Source organism: Capsicum annuum, chromosome 5 (genome assembly GCF_002878395.1).
Source record: "Capsicum annuum cultivar UCD-10X-F1 chromosome 5, UCD10Xv1.1, whole genome shotgun sequence".
NCBI lineage: Eukaryota > Viridiplantae > Streptophyta > Magnoliopsida > Solanales > Solanaceae > Capsicum > Capsicum annuum.
This window is the reverse complement of record NC_061115.1, coordinates 42,621,333-42,630,108: the sequence shown is the minus strand read 5'-3', so window position 1 is coordinate 42,630,108 and position 8,776 is coordinate 42,621,333. Positions and strand designations below refer to the sequence as shown.

Here is an 8,776-nt window from a genome sequence, read left to right as displayed (position 1 = left end):
ATACTAATTATTTCATTAGATTTGATAATTTACGGTGATGGGTGATTTTATCTTATTTTTACCTTCCTGGTTTATGGGGGATTTTGATTGTTTTTTACTTTTTCGTACTAATTGTGTATGGGGGAAAATTTGTAGATATGTTTTCGTGTGTTGATTCTTTATATTGTGTTGTGCTATAATTTCAATTTACTTCCTATGTATGCATAGTAAGGTTGGAGTTGATACAGGTTCATTTTCTTACCTAGTGTGAGTTAGGTTAACTTGCATTGTATCATACTTATATAATGATTTATCTCAATTGACCGATGATGCCTACTAATTACCTATTTTTTAGGTACTAAAACTACACTTCTATACTTTTTTGGTGCACAATCAAGTACTAGTTGTCTTTGTTTATCGACTTTCGAGTTGTGTTAATATTCAAAGATAGAATGATCTCTCAAAGTCGGAGTCACCTATTTCCCTATATTTTTTATGTTTATTCTTTAGTTTCAAGATAGAACTATGTTGGCTAATTTAAGACTTGGGTTTTATTATTATTAAAAGATTTTCTTGTACAAGATCTACTAGGTCATGGGATCATTTTTCTATTTCACATACTATGCTTATTATAAGTTATGTTGTTGATTTTTGCCTATGCTGGATATTTTCCACCAAGTTAACCTATTGTGTTTACCTTTGAGCTACGATTTGGCTTACCTGCCAGTGGGATAGTGTAGGTGCTTTCATGTTTCATAAATTAAGTTGTGACACGCCATTTATGGGTGTTAAGGTCATGATAAGCATAAAACACGATTCAATATTATCCCTCTTTATATAGATCCTCATACTATAGTCCTTAAGTGATTCTTTTTATGTTTTAATTATTGTTTTGATAGTAATTGAGTGATGGTTTAAGTGAGTGGATAGATGTCCTCAATTGTAAGTACAATAGTATTCATATTCCACATAAGGTTCTAAGTGCAGAGGAAAATTGCGTCAATGATTGAATATATGCTATGGTTAAATGAGAAGTTAAAGTGTGCTTCTTGGAAGTTTGATTATTAGTTAAGTTGATTATCTAGAAATCCTTTAATTGGTTATGGAGATCGGATTGAATATTGTGATGATAACATATGGATGAAGTCATTATGCTCTAGTGACTTTTTTATTAGAACATGAAGTTAGTTGAATAAGGTAATAAGATTTAATAGTAGTTTTGGATTATAGTATGAGCATATATATTTGTGTGTGTGCGTGTATTTGAGGATTATTTAACACTGAGAATGATATGGTTTTAAAAGGCATATGCTTTGAAACTATGTATGCCAGTGCAGGTTGTGGATCATCTACAATTCAAACGACTCATTTTATATGTCCCAAAATAGGCTTATAATGGTCTTTATGTTATGTTTTATTTATATCCCATAATGTATAGGACAACTCTCGTAACAAAGTTAAAGATTTGACACTATGAGCTCATGCGATGTACATCAGGTAAAAGAAAGTATTTTTACAAATGCGTTTTTTAATGCAAGATCACCAGTTCCTAATTATGTTTCATATCATTTTGTATTTAGCTTACATATAGTTTGGTTACTTCATAGTACTACATGTACTTACGCCATTAGGCACTGTATCCTTTTACTATGCAGATTCAGGCACTCAGGTTCATGATCAAATACTTCAATAAGCTCCATCTCCTAAACTTTTCGTGAGCCTTTATTACTTCAAAGGTCTTAGTATGCAGTCTAGTTCTACATTTTGTTTCTTTACATAATGGTAGACTCAGGGACTTTTCTCAATAAATAGTATTTAGTTATGTTAGTAGAGACTTTATAAATAGTCAGCTCATTAATCAGTTGAGTCTTATCATTTAGAATTCAGTTGACTATAAATGTCATTATTTTTTATTAAAAGCATTTATAGTGATTTCAAGCTTAAATCTCATTACATAATTTCAGATCCTGTTTGTATTTCATTATTTAGTTCTTGTAGCATGATAGGCCAAGTGTTTTTTTGGACTATCATTAGCATCGGGTGTCTGCCACACCTAGAATCTAGCCTCAAGGTTTGACACATAAATAGTTATCAAATTTATGTATTTTGGTTTGGGTGAAAAAATATTTCACTCCTTATCTTTTCTTTGAAAATCAAACTCACTTTTCATGTTTCGAAAATAGTCAAGTTCTCCCATTTTTGTAATTATTTTTCTAGCTATCTATTCTACCCTTATGTTATCAATCATTTCCTTTGTATGCTTCCTTTAAATTTTATATTTTTTTTAATCTATGTATCAAATTGTATATAAAAATACTATTTTTGTCTAGAAATGAAAAAGGCAAAATACCAGTAAAATTTATAAATTTATTAATAGATTATTCTCCCTATAAAATTAATGAACTTATATAAAAATTTATTAATCCCTAGATTAAAAGATAAAATTTTATATATAATATAAAAATATTTTGCATAGATGGTGGATTTCAAATGTCAAGGATAAAATGAACATTGCATGGCATAAGAAGGGAGAATGATTAGGTTTCAAAGTTGACCCCAGGGGAATACCTATCATGTTTACTCATGTCCTCTGCATATGCTAGTTGATGTTCATGTCATATTCTGCATTTTCTAAGAAATGATAAGATAGTATCGCTAAGCTCCTGTCTGTCAAAGATGTAGCAAGAACTAGAATTGTTTCCACAAATTGGTGATATATTTGGGCCACGCTTCAAAAACTGGTGCTAGAGAAACAATTTTGCAATAAATTAGCATCAAAATCTTGATGTCTTATGACAAAAATTATATAAGATTCTCTTACAACATATCAGAGACATTGAGAAATTTGATCTTGATGTGTCACTATCAGAAATTACCCCTATGGCAATAGTTCAAAAATTGTTGCGATAGGTAAAAAAACCGTTGCCATAGAGCTACCGCAATCATTTTATATGTGTTGCCTATGTGGGCGTTGGGATAGGACTATCGCAATGACATTTACAACGGTTACAACAACTGTTGCAATAGGTCTACCTATTGCAACGGTTCTTGCAACACCTATTTAGATGGTTCAAATTATCTATTGCAACGGTTGAGAGATATCGCAATAGACTTTTTTGCAACGGTGAAGAACCATCGCAATAGATTCTATTGCAACGACAAAAAAGCATTGCAATAACCCTATTACAATAATTATTGATCTTTTGCAATGATTTTTCACTACCTATGGCAACGATTTTTTACACCTATTGTAATAATTTTTGAATGTTTTGCATTATTTTTTTGCCACCTATTATTGCAGCTAGTTTAACTATCAATTGATATATATATAGAGAGAGAGAGAGAATTATATTAATAAACAATTATATATACACACATCAGAACAAAATCTTTCATTAATAATTCAAACTAAAATATCCAACAAACTAGTATTCTAAATCCAAAAGCAAAATCTTAAAGTCAAACGGTCATTAGTTTTCCCATAAAGTATCAAGTTCGTGTAGCGGTAAGTTTAACAAAATTCAATATCTAAAAGATTGATACTAAAATATCTATCAATAATTCAAAATTTTTCTCAAGTAAGGTCAATTTCTTCGTCACTTTCTTCATCTCCTCCTTTATTTTGAACATTTATAAAAAGAGAAAAAATAATCTCAATTAGTACTTAAATGAAAACATATTTCATTTTCAATTAGAACATAGAAAAACACGTATAAATAGAGCATAAACAATCTTAATAGAAAATGAATAAATTATTTATACAAATTAGTAAAAGAAATATAATTCACAAAAATGAGAAAGAATGAACATACAAATGAGAAAGAATAAAAGAATCAACTCACTCTTTCCATATCACATATGCCTCTAAATCTGTTTGGCTTTACTAAAATCATCCCATCCCTTAATAATACCCTTTCATAAACCTCATCAACACGGAAGAAGATATAGATCTACTATCTTCCAATTCTGAACAAGAGCTAGATCTACTATGTTATTAGTATTTATTGTTAAATCATACAATATGTTTGTAATTCTTGCTCAAAAGGTAATTAGAACTTTGACCCTCCACCGGTTTGCAAAATGTGATACCGATTTTCAAAGGCAAACCCAAGCAATTATTTTCTAAAAATGTACTAATATTTTCAAAGCTTATAATTAAAGTAGTCCAAAAAAAATTGTTTTAGAAAATTTTTGCAAGTATATCACAGCGTATTCCCCTGTTTCAAGTTGCTCATTAGCAATGAAGCTTCATCTTTGAATAGAATTAAGCATACCTGTTTTGTTCCAGGCTGCGAGACCCAACCAAGCCAATTACTATCACGATGCACATGGGTATCTATACAAATCTCTTCAAATTTGTTCTAGGCCATAATCATAACCTAAGCACAAAATTAAAAAATAACTTAGAACGTGCAAGGAAAGAAAACAAGAGAAGCATAATTTCCTACCAGGTGAGCTATATTCGAACCAATATTTCGAAGTAGAAGAAAATTATCCAATGTACTAAGAATTTCTCCATCATATCTATAGAGACAAATCTATGCGACTTTTTTAAGCTGTCGAGCCTTTCTTGTGTAATATCCAACCTGACAATAAAAGGTTGTTTAAGTAGTTCAGAGTGAGGGAAAATGACAATTTTATATGGGACAAGCATGAATACAATATTATCATAAATCGACTTTATTGAACACATACCGGGTAAATCAAGATCTTTGTGGTGGCTTCATCAACTTTATCCATTGTCTCAGCACTCACCAGACAATTTTTGAGGAGCCGTTATGTCGTTTCAGCATATTCAGAGGACTTTATTAAATACCAACAAGAATTCAGACAAGAATATCACCGCCTCATAAAATTATAGAGCACGTTCAATGAAAAAAATAATATCTGACTTCAAGTTATCATCTCCCCAGAAGGTGGATATGGGGGTTGAGGGGAGCAATTTTGCAAATCAAATATTGGTATTTTCCTAGCTATACCATTTTGACTTTATTTTTTTATGACAAGTTAGTCTACGATGATGAGAGAGATGATTATAATGACAATAAATAGAAATTAGTTTGTAACATGACATAACGGTAGTTTTAGTGCACCACACTACCCTTTTTTCAGTAACATGATAGAGATATCAGATTAACCTCTAAGATAGGAAGAGAAAAAGTTTCTGTATAGTTTACTAACTCATTCAGAAGAGATAGAGCCTATCGCAAAGATCACATGAATATATACCTATTATAAAGAGATAATCACGTTATTAATAAGCATCATATAGCTGAAACTGCCAACACTTGCCATGTGTAACATTACCCTTGGTCTGGCTTGATAACAGTGAACCAACCAGTTCAGCAAATCTTCTTACCTGATGATATTGAGAACAGAAAAAAGTGAAACGAAAGTAGTAATCAGCATCATCATCACGCCCTTCCAGTAAATACAAAATAACTAAGTTGATACGATTAACAATGAATAACATCCTAGAAGGAAGTGTTAAAACATTATACAAGCATACTCATAAAATAGATTAAATTTCTTCATTTAATTTTTGATTTCACTTGTTGGATGCTACATCTAGTCTTTCCATTATTTATCTGTTAAAAATGTCATTCCCACAAGGCCATCTTGTCAAGCAAAATCCTAAAGAGCAACAAGTTAAGTTTGTTTCTAAAAGGAGTGTTGAGGAGTTCGATGACAGAACATTTCTACAAACCAGGAATCAAGTCCGCAAAGATGTATACACCTTAGGTAGAAGAGAATTCATCCCTTCATCCGCATCAATGGAGTCCATAGGTGCATGTTCTGCCGATCTCATTCTGTGTGCCCCTTCAATGACCCTTTCCCAGTTGGTAGGAGATTGTACTGTATCAAATTTGCCAAATTTTAGTCTTACTATTCATAAAGAACAGTTGCAAACAATTTAGAGATTAAAGTCCTTTTTATTTCAACAACAGAATCAAGCTTTCTAAATGGAGATATAGCTAATAAATAAACATCTAGCATTCTATATTTATCTGAAAACTAGAACAACAAAAAAATAAGGAAATAGATTTTGTCTTGGAACTCATTTGACTGAGAATAAATATGGACATTTTTCTCAGCAAAATCTTCAATTTTAGGATACTTCAGAAACTGCAACAAGTTTGAAATAATACATAATTTGTTTCATCACTTTCAATGTTTCGAGGTTGAGCGGTAGCTAAATATACTGAGGGTCCATCGAAAACAACCTCTGTACCCATAAAGAAAGAGGTAAGATCTGCGTACACTCAACTACAAGACTCCCCATACCCAAGGTGCATTGACTTTGGGTAGAGCATAATGGAGTATGTGCTTAAAGTCTAACATAATGTGTCACACTTGACCAAGTAATACTATCCATTCTCCTACATTACAAATAAATGAAAAGTTCAACATGATCTTTGTTCCACATGATATACGAATCACCTGGATGATATAGTTCCAGCATGTTAGTTCCAGAATTTTTGACATAAATTCTATGTGATCGAATCACCCTTATATGTAACTGAAACATTAATACATGTTGCAGGAAGAAAGGAAAATATAAATGGAACCCATAGGCTTCTTGTTCCTCTCAATCTGGCCAATTATTAACATCAGACTTAAATACAAAACTAAAGAAAAAAAATACCCTTATGGCATTTCAACACATACCTCTGTGATTCTTGGCATCAAAATTGTAACTACAAATACATACCATTTTTGTTTTCTTTTCTAAAACTAAAAACTAGAATGAATGAATCTAATAATTGAATGAATCCTTCTACTTAGTTAGTCCTCCTTGCTTACAAGAATGAAGTACCACTCCTCTTTAATTTTACCCTAATACTAGAGATTTAATCTACAGATTTAGGTAAAAATATGACTTCCAGTTATGTGTTAAAAGCTAACTCTACTAGCTCACCAAACTTTTACCGATCATACAGATATTAGCACCAAAACTACAAATCATATCAGATTCGATGTCATTTTACATCAAATAGAGGATTGACTAATGTTATTAAGACTTTAAAAATCTCACTACCAAATCTCAATTGAAATATCCTTTCTGTGTAATATTACTAAATGAAATTACTTGTACTTTCTTTTGAATATTTCTACATGTGAAGTGTTAGATTGATATACATTCCAAGACAATGCTTACTTTAATTGACCATAAGTAAAAAATTAAACTGGAAAGAGGAAAAAGAGCACGTAGAACATCTTCAATGAGCATTTCTGCCAAAAATAGAACCCAAACAATCGCAAGCTATTAGCCATAAATTCTTGCGATTTAATACTATGCAATAGATAATGCAGAAAAGTACCACTTACTACTACGATTTAGCTAATAGAACTAGCTGCTCTTCTAATTTTTATCTGTCCGCTATTTTAAATCGAAATAGTGGTGGAGCAGCGGTCAAAGAAGCAGTCATAACACTATTTGAAGCATCAATTGGAGCATAGGTCAGAGTGTTGATTGGAGAATCAGTGGGCAATTGGTGCAAAGGACACTCACAATGGGTGTTGACAACTGATGATCTGAGAGTGGTGAGTAAAGTTGAGGGTGAAATATTTTGTATATAATTTTTTTTATTTTTTTACTATATTTATAAATTTTTTGGTAGACTTTGTTAAAAAATAAGGAGGGAAAATGAAAACCGATGCAATAGGTTTTTCTTTCTAAAACTGTGTAGCCATATGTGACTTTATGGAAACGGTTCATGTAACCATTTCTATAAGACACCCTATTGCAATAGTTATCCATCAATAGCAACGGTTATAGAATTACTAGAACAAATTCTTGTGCAACGGTTGGAACCGTTGCAATAGACCATATATCGCAACGCTTCTAGAACCGTTGCCAAAAGATTCATTCTAATAGGGGTAATTTATAGTAGTGATGTTTGGAGCAGAATTATCTTTGTGTTCATATATTGGTGGTATTGCATGCTACCAAAAAATGGTGTCAAGAATCTAAGGCTAAAAATGTCAAAAGATTGTTCCTACAAAGTTCCTTCTTAAATATTTAATAGTCCAACCTTGACAAAACTAGAACTCTTTATCTATGCCACCAAACTACCAAGATCTTCTCTTAGGTTTTAGAATATTACAATGGCTCTGGAAAAAGTAATCTTTGAATAAACAAAAAAGACTGTCATTATCAATACCCCCATACTTGTCAATTTGATCTTGATGAACTATAATGGTACTCAATACCTCAACATTGTTTCATCCTAGTTGAAGTCCTTGTCTTTTCATGAGAGTCAATATACTCTTGACCGAATTTTCTTAATGGACTTCAAAAAAATTTATTTTACATCTCAAGGTTGAGGAATATCCGACACCTACTGAAAATTCTATTTTGGAAAAACTTCATCTTAGCTTGACTGCACTTGAGACACTTACTTTTTCTTCACTTGAACTTAGGGTAGTAATCATATATTCATGAATTGTTTTACTTCCCTATTTATCTAGGTTTTTTCCCTATTTATGTATCTTCTCCAAAGCTTTTGAGAGCAGGTGTTGTTCTAAAGGGATACCTTTTACCCTCAATTGCTTGTGGGATATACATTTAGGTGTAAACTTTATCCAAATCTGCAAGATTTATTATACTTTTGAGTCGATTAATAATTTCTCCTATTTGACTAAACTTCAGATTTGGGTATGAAAACTTATACACATATATGTGTGTATATATCAATACGTGCGGTCATTTACAAGATATATATGTATGATCAACTCCCTAAATTTTAAAGTGAAACTACTAAAATAACCTCTTTATTAATATAATTATTTTAGT

The 8,776-nt window shown here is 31.5% G+C and overlaps 1 pseudogene; it reads right to left on the bottom strand.

Annotated features, from left to right (window-relative positions):
* Positions 1-4,181: 4,181 nt before the first annotated feature.
* The window catches only part of LOC124898478, a 55,468-nt pseudogene continuing 50,873 nt past the window's right edge, over positions 4,182-8,776 (bottom strand).